This window comes from Anas acuta, chromosome 26 (assembly GCF_963932015.1).
Source record: "Anas acuta chromosome 26, bAnaAcu1.1, whole genome shotgun sequence".
NCBI classification, from domain to species: Eukaryota; Metazoa; Chordata; class Aves; order Anseriformes; family Anatidae; genus Anas; species Anas acuta.
Genome location: NC_089004.1, coordinates 3244005 through 3255991, shown reverse-complemented (window position 1 = coordinate 3255991; position 11987 = coordinate 3244005). Strand labels below are relative to the sequence as shown.

The 11987-nt window shown below is 49.8% G+C and overlaps 1 long non-coding RNA gene across 3 annotated transcripts; it reads right to left on the bottom strand.

Moving 5' to 3' along the window:
* Positions 1 to 5364: 5364 nt before the first annotated feature.
* Positions 5365 to 11129, bottom strand: LOC137844977 (uncharacterized). Of its 3 annotated transcripts, none has more exons than XR_011090059.1 (3): positions 10523 to 11129; positions 8976 to 9075; positions 5365 to 5865 (listed from the first exon to the last, which is right to left on the bottom strand). It is a non-coding gene; the product is annotated as an uncharacterized lncRNA (long non-coding RNA). The 3 variants fall into 3 exon arrangements; XR_011090058.1 differs by lacking the exon at positions 5365 to 5865 and adding an exon at positions 5873 to 7335; XR_011090057.1 differs by lacking the exon at positions 5365 to 5865 and having other exon boundaries at positions 7348 to 9075; positions 10523 to 10648; positions 10730 to 11122.
* Positions 11130 to 11987: the final 858 nt, after the last annotated feature.

Here is an 11987-nt window from a genome sequence, read left to right as displayed (position 1 = left end):
GTTACTCCCTGGAGTGTGCCAAAGGACAAATCACTCGCCAGTGAGAACAAATTTATCTCCTAACCCTTCTGCCCAAGAGCACACGCATGTTTCTGACTTTGGCTGGAGGGTGTCAGCTGGCAGGGATTTGTGTTGTGCCTCTTAGATTGCAACCACACAGGTTGCAGGCATTAATTCTTCAAGGTTGCCCTAGATTGTCCTAGATAGTCAGTACATCGAGGTAAAGCCTTGTCTCCTGGTATATCTTGTACGCAGGATATATTATTACATGATACCAACGGAAAAAATAATAATTGATTGTAACATTAATTAGCTATAAATCAAAATGGTCCAAAGATAAATGCTCGGCCCAAGTAATAGCCAAGATCCACATTCAGATCTGACTTGGGGAAATTGCTGCCTGCTATGAATGGATGGAATGAATCTCCTGCTCTTAAGATCTGGATCTCAAAGCAGATGACATCAACAGAGCCCGTTTTTAAGTGGCATTTGTTGCTATTCATATTACAGCTTGATTAGAATAAAGCCAAGCTCAGTTTCCAACTCTTTTTTTTTTTTTTTTCTGATTTCAGTAGATTGTGGGCCAACTCCTTTGGCTGGCTTACATCGGCTGAGAATCTGACCAGCTACTGCGACGTATTTGTTGTTGCCTAAGATAAAAAATGGCTTTGAGCAGAATATACCTGTGTTCAACATGAATCAGTGAATACCCTGGCAGGCTCAAACGCTGGTCTCTTGAAGGAGGAGATGGAGACTGAGCACTACCCAATGACCTTGCAATGCATTAGTCACAGCATGAAGAATGTAGACTGGTATACGGGTAAAAGAAGATGTTGCAGCCTTACTAGTGCCTGGCCTTGAACACGTGTCTGTGAGAGATTTTTCGTTCAGGAGCCAAATCTGGAAGTCTTTGCTCTGGCTTTGTCCAGGCAAAGCAAGCAGGAGTTCAGGGAAAATGCGAAAAGGATGCTAGGTGGAATTGTAAATGGCATCTTATTGAAAATGCTGAGGGGTGCCTAAATCACTCCAAAACTTACATCAAAAGGACAGTGAGAGTTGGCTACTTAATTTCCCTAGAAGATCCTACTGGACAGGCAATCCAGTGCAGGGGACTGGGACCAGTGCTTACAGCTGTTCCCACTCCAGCTGGACTTCCTCATCCTTCTCTTAATTTTCCCTGTTCCCCATTTGCTCACCAGGACTCTCTCAATTCCCTTTCACCTCAGTCTGAATGTGCTAACTGCTGCGATCCCCTGTCCCAGAGCTCCAGCTACAAAAACCTCTTTGATTTTCCTCCAACCTTTGGGTCTTCTGCTCCTGAGTGAAATGCAGAAAGGTCCCATGGGGGTAAAAAAAAAGAGCCATGAGGAATGATGAAGAATAACCCCCCCAGCTTCTGTTCTGTGAAGAACAGCCATTTTGCAGCAGGGAACAAGTGTAGAGGTGCTGCCTCTCAGCAGTAGCCTCTTCTTTCAGAGGTGGAGGGCAGGACTTTGGACTGATGTCCTCCCTGTGCTGTCCAACCAGTCATTTTGGCCAGCAATTTCAGCGTGGCCCAGCTGAGAGCTCAGAAACTTGGTTTCCAAAGAGACCTGAGATGTGGACGGGAGGTGTTCCTGAACCAGGCTCAAACCATCTCCAGCCCGAGATACTCCTCATTCAAAGGCTGTGTTTGAAATGTAGGACTTATAGCGAGAAGAGACCTGGAAACTCACCACATCCACGACAGATTCTTTCTCTCTGGGCTTTTCCACCGCCCGAGGCTCCTCTGGCTCACTCATTTGCATTCTAGGTTCGTTCCAGTGGGAGAGGAGATCGGACAGATTTTTCTCCTGGAGAAAGTCTGGGATGAACCTAGAAGCCACAACAGCAAAGGTCACCGTTTTATTTAATTATTTCGAGTTGTTTTCCACCCCCTACTCGGAGCAGCCCTCGTCGCGCGGTAATTAGCGATGAAGCGGAGGGGGAGCGAGCTGGACTTTGGCCCCAACTGACCTGATTCGTACGAGATGCCTGATTAATGCACCTTGTCACATGGCTGCTGGCAGCGACTTGTTGCTGGGCATCCAGAGGTTTCCAAGGGAACCGCTCCTTCTCCTGTTGGAGCTCCTCGGGAACCGCTCCTGCTCCTGCTCCTGCTGGAGCTCCTCGGCACGCCGTGGTTTGGAGGGCCCGGGGCAGCGGGCTGGGAAGCGAAGGTGTGCAGAGAAACACCTAAAATAGACAAGCGCCCACATTGAATTTGGGGATGCTCTGAAGTGGGATGGCTCTGACAAAGCCCTGCCTGAATCCCCGAGCCCCAGCAGCGCCTGTGCTCAGCCCTCCCCGCTGTCCTCCCCTGCGCCCCCTCCTCTGTGCACGCAGCGAGCTGCCGCGCACCTACCCCAGCCCACGCACACGTCTCTCGTGCACAACACGCCACACGCCCCGTCAAACCAAAGCTGTGCTACAAACAAAACAACTGCTACGTGCTAACAGAGATGTGTTTCCGTCCCCATGGATTTTCCTCTTCCTGCAGAGGAGCTCCAGCACGCATTTGACACCCTTTTCCCGAGGTGCATTTAAAGACTCCCCTTCCTATCTCAAAGACCCTTATGGACAGAGGCCAAACGCCCAGCTTTCCACCTCTGAACATGCAGATGCGAGCTGCCCGTGCAGGCTGGCACAGAGATCCTACACAGCCTGGTCCCGTCTCCTTTCCCCAGCACACTGCCTCCACGCACACAGCCGCTCCTCGCACCTCCCTCCAGACACACGTCCCCACGCACGCACCCTGCACTGGCTGCGGGTGTCTCCATCTGTGCACACACTTCTGCAGACTTACATTCACTCACTTGTTTGTACACACCCCTGCTTGTTTGCACACAGCCGGAGACACCCCCGTGCACGTGCACGCATGCTCACGCCTGTATTTCACGCTATCTGCACGCTCACCCTGAGCATGCAGCCGTCTCAAGGTCGCTTCCTGCACATGCACCTGCAGGGGCACAGGCAGTGCCCACCAGCATGGCCTGACACCTTGGGCAGGGACTTCTCCCAGAGCATCTTTCCCAGCCCTTCTCCCCTTCCTTGGAGCCGCGGTGGTTGTATCTGCGCTGTCTCACACGCCTAGCACGTGCTGCACACATGAACACAGAGCGGCAGCTCTTGGCCGTGGAATTAACGTCTCTGGACTAGCAAACACAGCTGATTTGGCAAATAACACTTCCCGTATTACCAGTCTTCCAAATACACTGGGCGCTCTTACAGCCGGCTGTCTTTCCTCTTCTCCCTCACCGCAATGCCAGGGGTGTGCATTTCTGCACCGTGTGCTCGAACGGGAACTTCCTGAGGCTCTTAACGCTGCTCCAGTTTTGTCAGCCAGGGGGTAAGCATTAGCAGCAACAAGGCTCCAGAGGCTGTTAACGCTGTGCCAGGAGACCTTCCATTCAAATCCTGCATATACCTGATCCTTGGCAGCAGAAAGCCGGCTTCATTCAATTGATTTTTGCAGAGCAATGCTGATTTATCCCTGCTGACACAATGGGTTGTGTTGCTGAAGGACACAAACAGTCAGGGGAACATGTCTCAAACACGCAAAATCTTTCTCCCTTTTCCCAGGAAGGCAATGCATCCTCGCTAACTCTCCGGCTCAAGCCGCTTTCAGGAGATGCCTACCCAGTATCTTTTATCTCATCTTCCAGACTAGAAGTTGTGCCTGCGAGAGTATAAGATAGGAACGGCTTCATGTAGCAAACCCTATTTACATGATGGGAAGAGAAAGATTCACAAGGTCTGGTTCCTCTGACTCTGAACTCACTTTTAAGCCACAGCACAACTGCTGATACCAACATTTGATACAGGAGGTGTATCAGGAAGAAGAAATGTTATTTGGACTAAACTCAAAGGCTTAAGCAAGAGGAGAGTGTACGAGATAGTGGAAGTTAACGACAGCAAGAGGAAGGTACGGCTCCATGTAGAGATGAAAGGCTACAAATGAACAACTGCTTCAAATCGTCAAGGTCTCCGTGCGAGCGTGCGTAAGGAATCAGACATACTAGTGCCAGGGTGAGCTGTCCCCCACCGCGTTCAAATTACGTTGGTGAGCATGTGTGCTCGTGAAAGTACAAAGGCATGTTTATGTGTAACGAACACGCTTTTAATGAGGTGTCTGCAAAAGGCACAATCAGGCAGCAGCAGAGGACGTTCGTGCCACAGTGGAAGCCTCCATCCCTCTGCCTTTATCTCCGCGTTGTATTAAACCCCATGCGCGTGTGCTTGAACTTGTGACATGGAGACCATGGCAAATATAATGAGGAGAAAGAGGTCATTCAGGCAAACTTGCCTGTCCTTGGTTGAGTTTGTGTTCGTGTCTCGAGCAACGGGCTCTCGGCTGCCGAAGCAGTTAAAAGGATAACATTGTAAAAATAAAGCCCGTGCTAACTGAGTAAACAAGAAGCTTGAGAACGGGATCTGTCAGGGGCTAGAACAGCTTGTAAGCAGAGGTTAAAAGAAAAAAAAGAGAGAAAAAAAAAAAAGTAAAAACAGCCTGAAGAGCAAACAAGAGCACTGGAGGCAATATTTTCATAAGCATTAAAAGTGGGACCTATGTTCCATTTCAGAAGCGGTTTTAACAGTTAGAAGTCAGCATCACATGGCCTTTCAATAAAATCTGGGATTCTGTGTCCCTTGGATATTTTAGATGCTGTTTCTCAACATACAAGACATTGGTGCCCCAGTGAAATTACCAGGCAGCAAGTTTAAAACAAACAAAAAGAAGTGCTTTTTCACACAGCACATAATTAAATTTTGAAGCTCATTTGCCACAGGATATTGTGGAGACTGAAAGTATAAATAGGTTCAAAAGGTTTTAGACAAGTTTATGGAGGTTTGGTCTATCAGCGGCGATTAAACTTAATAGTCTGGATGCAACATCCAGGCAGTCCTCGTAGATTGCTGGAAGCTACAGGACTACAGCTCGGAGAAGCCTTTTTCTTTGCACGCCCCATCCTTGTGCACGGTGCTGAGCATCGTCCTGCAGCCACTGCTGGAACTGGTGCACTGGGGCAGGGGCACCCCTGCTGCAGGTCAGCCAGACCGTGTGCGTCTTGCTAAATGTGCTGAGAAATGTTTTAGGCTTTCAGGGGGATCTTCATAATCAGTCATTTAGGAACACGGGTCCTTCACGGTTCTCCTCGTGTTTATTCTGCTATGGATTAGGTGCTGTCGCTGCGCAGACTCTTACAGAATTACACCTCTGTGAAACCCACCTCGTGCGGTGAATTCCTGTTAATTCAGGATCATTTGACACTGGATTTGAATCCAGTTTCTCTTTTGTAGAGAAATTCCAGAAGAAGGTGGAGAAAACAAGGCTTTAGTTGGCACAAGAGTTCATGTTACTGTGTAACAGGACAGTCTAATTCAGATCCCACTGCACTGGTTAGAAGCAAATTCAGAAAACATGTGGCCAATGTGCTTTCAACAGATATTCCCAGGCAATGCTGCTCTACGCACCCTTCCCAGGAGAAAAGTAAACTGGATGAGGAAAGGTGTAGAGGTAAATTCTGCTCTCCCATGCCGTGATGTCAACGTGGAGCATCTCCAGCTAGCAGAGAGCCGCTTAACTAGCCCAGAACTTGCTGCCCTTTAGTGAGCACCAGGATTTTACAATGCTGATCACAGGGGCTAAGTCCTGAGCAACTCCCCTGGCATGGATAGAATTAGCACACGCTGATACTAATTCTGAGCTGGCTGGAACGACCAGAGGCAAATGGCAGTGCATGGCCATCGTACATCCAAGGGGGGAACAGTGAGCCCGTTGGTGTCTGCGTATTTCATAGCACTTCACTTCTGGCGGTGGACAACGACACTTCCAAAGCTGTGCCTCTTTCAATACACAAAATCAAATGTCTGATCATTGTTCATGCGTGACTGTCCCAGTTCCTCTTACTGCGCTTCCTGGAGGCCATGCTGGTCCCAGCATAACGTGCCTGCTCTGCATTTATTTCTGTCCCTCCTTCTCTTTCCCTTCTACTCCCATCCTTATTTCTTCTCTTCTGCTCTCCTCTTCCCCTCTGTCTCTGTTCTACCCTCCCTGCACCCCACTCCAACTCAAACACCCAAGGCTTTTTTTGGATGAAAATGATGAAAAATAAACCCCTTGTGAGGAGCTGCAGTATGTGCTCTGCCAGAGAGCGGTCTTATTCATTAAGGTAATGGTCTTGTATGCATTTGGGCATGTTATCAGTAACACTCCAAAGGGAAATGGACTACTTAAACCTATTATATCACTGCTTTATTCACCATGTGCTGCCATTTACCTCCTACATGACGCTGGGCTCTAATAGCACCAGTTCTGAGAAACCCTGCACATTAGCCACAAGCAGCTCATTAATCCACTGTTTTCATTCTTGCAAAAAAAATGGGCTCCAACCACATGAGAGCTCGGATGCCGAGCGCTCAGCCAAAAGCAAAACAGCTTTGTTGTGCCAGCAGCTCCAAGGTAGCCCCAGACAGAGCAGCACTTCCTGACGATGGGGCACATAGGGGGGTCCTCAGCCTCAGCCTCGTGGGACAGGGACAGGCACTGGGGAATGGGATGAAGCTGTCAGCCAGCAGCTGCTGCGAGGAGACGTGGAGAAACTTTCCTGGAGGCTCCAGGCCAGTCCAGGTCCTGGCTGCTGATGTGAGTTCCAACCCAGCACACCCACTGTCCCAGGCAGAAGAAAGGAAGCAGAAAGCATCTCTTGAACACCAGCATGAGGACCCTGTGATCAGACAGGGGACTGGCAGACTTAATTCCAAGCAGCTACAATGAGATATTCCTTGAGGGCCTCTGATGAAAACGAAAGGCTCTCCATCCCATCCCATCCCTGAGACAGATCTGTGAACCTTTTCCCTTCTCCTCAAGCACACAGTGGCATAAAAAAACAGCCACATCTGCTTCGTGAAACAAAAGGACCCTGCAAAGGGCCCAGGCTTTCTCTCCCTTGTCCCACGCTTGCACCTTGCTGGGGAGGCAAGCTGCTCCATCTCCTGGCTGACAGGGCTCCCTGTCCCAGCCCCTCAATGGCTCAGGGCAGAGCTCACTAAAGGACACTGCAGGTGTCTCTGAGTGTGATTATTTTTGCTGAATCTCCAAGGATGGCAAACAAACCCTGCTGGTTATGGGAAGATGCAAGGCTTGTGGACAGGAGCTCACTTAAAAACAACTGCTCACCCATGTGAGAATAAAACATCTGTGTCCACAAAGCAGGCACAGACAGAAACAAGAGGCGACACTTTTTAATGAGTGGGACTTCAGGAATCTAGGATCTGTTCCTCTGGCACCTCTTGGGTTGCTTTTTCCTGCTTTGCCTGTCAAAAAAAAAAAAAAAAAAAAAAAAAGCAAAAAAGCTGCTGCTCCCTGGCTGTATATCCCTGCCTTCCTACAGGACAAAGAAAAATACAGAGGCAAAAGGATCTGGCCAGTGAGAACTAGAGATGCAAATGTTAGTCCGGAGGACCCATGGCATCCTGTTAATATCTGTGCTCCCCTCCTTGTCAAGGAGATCCCTTTCCCAGCTGGAAAGAAAGATGAAGATGCTGGTAGCCACAGAGGGAGGGGAGCTGGATGCAGAATTCCACTCTGCCAATGTTGTAGGGCAGAAATTACTGCAACAGACGGTCACCAAATGATGAATCTTCTCTGCTTCAAGATCCCAGATGCTGCTGCTGGTCAGTGAGCGACTGATGTGCCTGCTGATGTGACCCCTACGTGCCTGCCAGATGTGCACAACTGTCCCACTGCCACTGGTGTGCACAGGCTGCTTTATTGGAGGTGGCTTAGGGAAAAGTATAAGGAGGGAAATAGGGCTTAGGAGGTGAGCGGTTTAATTCATTTCCACTTTTGGGAGAGGACGTTAATGAAATGGGAAGCAAGGGGGAGAGGGCTGCGCCTGGTGGAAGAACTCCTGCCTGCCTGGGCTATGAGATCTGCTCAGGAGAGCCAGACAGCCACGCGGTTCAGAGTGCCCAGGGAGACCAAGGCTGATAAAATACCTACTGCCAAAAGGAAATGTGATTACTGGCCTGATCCTGCGCCCTGCCTGCTTCAATGTGTCTACACAGAACGGCTCACAACGAGCACAGAACTGAGAGGCACTTACAGAGGCATTTAGTCTAACAAAGAACGTTCTCTTGGGGCACAAGGGGGATGGAGCAAGGCTGGACAGACTCCTCCCCATTGAGCTTGGCTTCATTGAAATCAATACGTTATTATGGGAGCGACTCCAGCCCTTAATATCCTACCTCTGAACAGTGTCATGGTTGTGGTGAACAAGAAAGACTTGGGCTGAACATTAGGGAAATTCTTTGCAGTGACAGGGATAATTAAGACCCAGAGCAGAGCACTGGGAAAGGGACACAATTCCCAGGGCACCAGGTTTTTGAAAAGAAATTGAGACAAAAGTCTTCCAGAGGAGAAGAGGGACAGGGAGGAAGCCTTAGGGCAGCAGGGTGGGATTGCTGCTCAGTCCTATTGCTGTTTTTGTGAGAAAAATACAAATAATAAACAGGTTTTCCAGAGCTGTAGGATCTCCTGACAGCTCTGAGTGATGTCAGTGACAGCCCCCAGCTTCAGGCTGCCTCTGCCCCTCTTCCCTACCACTTTTCTCCAGCTCTTAGCTGAGGCTTACCTGCTAAGTGACATGTTAAATAGAGCTACAAATCCCCTCTCCCCAGCCCCTTGCGTGTCTCTGCCTCTCACTGCCCCACCTGAGGCCTGTTTTCTCTTTTGATGCTTCTAATGAAACTAAGTGGCTGCAAGCAGAAAGTTTCCACTTCCTGCCTCTGGGCTGATTACTGCAGAGCTGACAGAGGCAGCATCCTGCGCCGGAGCCTCGACGGATGGGAACCCTCAGGGGAGGGGATAAAGTAATGCTCCGTGCCCTCTGCTCGTCAAGCACCATTAGAGGACTGAGTGCTTAACCTGGCTACCTAAGAGAGCAGGACCTCACCAGGCTGACTTCTGGGGCCAAGGTCTCTGGAAAACATGCGCTCGCGCACGGACCCGTGATATCCTCTGCAGTCCTCGATCCTGGGCTCCGGTAGCAGAACCTGGAAAAGAATAAGTGAAGTTCCTTTATCAGCCATGCTGCAGCAATTTTGGCTGGTGCTGCTGGAGGAGGAGCTGGTCTCGCTTGCTATTTTTGTGTGTGCTTAATGCTGTCTAGAGACGCTTCCCCACAGCCCTGATGGATGACAATGTTTGTGCCCTGAGCTGGGATGGATGGAAGGAGCAGCTGCAAAGCAGCGGTCCATCCTTCCAACCCCTCCTGCCTACCCAGCCTTGTCTTTAAAAGCTGGTGAGACCTCAAAGTGAGGGTCATTTCAGGCCCTGACTTCCCTGCTGATGAGAATTTCTACCAGACATTTCTGGGCATTAAGGCTGAACTTTTCTAGAGCAGCTGCTAGCTGCCTGCCTGGCCAGATGCACTGAGGCCCCGTGAGCTGAGCTCACAAGGATGCCCAGGTGACCAAGACACCCTGAAAATCACTCACTTGGGTCTTAGAAGACAGGCTGCTGCCTTGTTTTTCCCCCTCTTCAATTCAGGAACCATGAATACATGCTCAGAATTTGGCTCCAGGTGTAGTCAGAGGCAAAGACCTCCACTAAACGCACCACGTGTCTCTCGGCAGTCTGGGCACTGAGCAGTTCATCACAGACAAGGCTCACGTGCATGTTGCTCCTAGCAGGATGCCCCTTGGGAAACTTCACTCCAGGTTTCTCCTTTAGTCCACGTGTTTTTATCCTGCGTGTGGATCAATGGCTTCCCAAATATCCTGCCCCCTTGCAACTACAGCCCTCTTCTTGGCCAGACTCCACCTTGGATCTGTGCTGGTGGGTGCCACGTTGCCTGGCCCTCACAGAGGTGTCTCTTGGGTTTTGCTCTTGCACCTTGCAGCTCCTGGAAATCGGGGCTGGCAACAGCAGGGCTTGGTTTCCCTACACATCACCTTGCTGACACGAGGGGAAAGTAAACAAGATTCTGCTCGGCACGGCAGAGAGCAACTGCTCCAGTGTTGCCTGGCAGATGGGGCCCACGAGGGAGACCATCTGTTCCTGAGCAAGGCCCCAAATTTCTCCCTGGGAGATCCTGGGCTGAAGACACCCAAGTGAGCTCAGGGTGGGGGGAGAGGCCCTGGGGAGCAGCCACGGCCTTGGCTGCTACCTCAGTCCTTGGGGACTGGGCATCCTGTAGGACCAAGCCAGGGCTAGCTCCTCGATTCCACAGGCTGTTGGATGCCTGCAGCATTCCTGCTCCCTAAATTCTTTTTTTTTTTTTTTCTCCACATCTCTACGTTCTTTTCATACCTGCAGTCCTTCACGCACCATGCCAAAGCCTTGTGTGCACATGGGGTCCCTGTTGCAAGACTGGGCAGAGCCCACGTAGCTCCCCTGCAGCCCTCACAGCAGCCACTGACTCTGCCCTCCACGCAGCCTGCCCTCCTCGTCCAAAAAAGTGCAACTGCCCCGTGCAAAGGCCGTTTGCCTGATACCTACTCGTTGACAGCTCATCTGGCTCCTCCAGCACATTCTGGCAACACCGGGGAGGTTTCAGTAACGCTGTTAGAGCCCGGGGACGGAGCTGGCATTTCAGAGAGAGAAGGGAATGACATCCAGGGAAGTCTGGAGAAGGAAAGAGCAATCTGCTGCTAGTCAGCATGTCTGAGAAGCTGGGAACATATTGCATTAAACTGATAATAACACCTTGAGCAGCAGGGTGGTAGTTTCCATCTGGCCTCACGCTGAGCTTGGTCTCTCTCATTTCTTCCCTGCTGCAGCCAGGGAATCTGAGGCGTGGAGTTGGCCACAGGTCACCCAGCAAGGCAGAGAAAGGATGAAAAGAGCCCTGTAGTGAGAGCGGGGTGCAGAGAAGCAGCAGCAGCACAGACTCTTGACTCTCCTTTCACCCCAACTAGACCCTCCTTAAGCTTGGGAGGTGGGAAGGCACTAGGGCTCTTCGCTTAATTAGTAGCAACAGCTGAAGCACTTGAGAAACAAAAGCTCCTCTCTCTCTCTGCCCCACTTTTACTTGGGAGCCAGGGGTGGGGAGCAAATTGCTTGGAAGCCAGAAAGCGCCCTGGATCTTGTCACCATGGCTGCACAGACACAGCCTCCTGTTATCTCCAGAGGAACAAAACCCTCCTCCCACCCTCTTCTGTCTCAGCTGGAGCTGATAAAAGAAGAAATAAACAAAACAAATTAAAAAAAAAATACCCCAACCCAAACTGGCAAGTAAATATCCAGGGAATAAACCAACCTGCTGCAAAACATATTTGTTTCTGCAGTGGCTTTTGGGTTGCTGGCAAGCTGAAAGACTCAAATGAGCATTTCAGGTTACAGAGTCCATCCCAGTAATATCAGGAGTTACAAAATCACAACTCACAAACATCAGAGACCGCATCATATGCTTGAGAATAGAGATCTCTAGCTATAGATAGCTAATTGTGTGGATCTGATTTATTTATTTATATGAATGTGTGTACTATTAAAATGACTCGATATGATTTTTATGTCTTGTTTAAAGCCCATAGGGATCACACCTCTAAGTTTTCTGTAAGAGCTGGAGTCTCACCTCTTCTGTGTTCCACCGTGTGCACAGAGAGGCAGCAGCAAGTAAGCAGGGTAAGGCAGCAGAAGTAATCAGCTAATAGAGATTTTTGTGCTGCCGCAGTTAAACTGCTTTTGGTATCTGAGCACCTTCGCTCGGTGTGGATAGGAGCTTTAGAAAGTAACACAAAATGCAAAACAAAGTGGGACTTTGATGTGTTCTCGCAACTAAAAGGCTAAAAATACGCCAAATAGCATAGGAGCAAAGCAGTGAAAACTAGCAACCATATATTTATGTATTGAGAGAAATTAGGGCTATTATGGTTGCTCCAGACTGGCTTCCTACATAAACGGGGTAGATAATTTCACTTGATGCTTCATGCATCAAGCTCTGGCCATCTGGCTGAATGCGAAC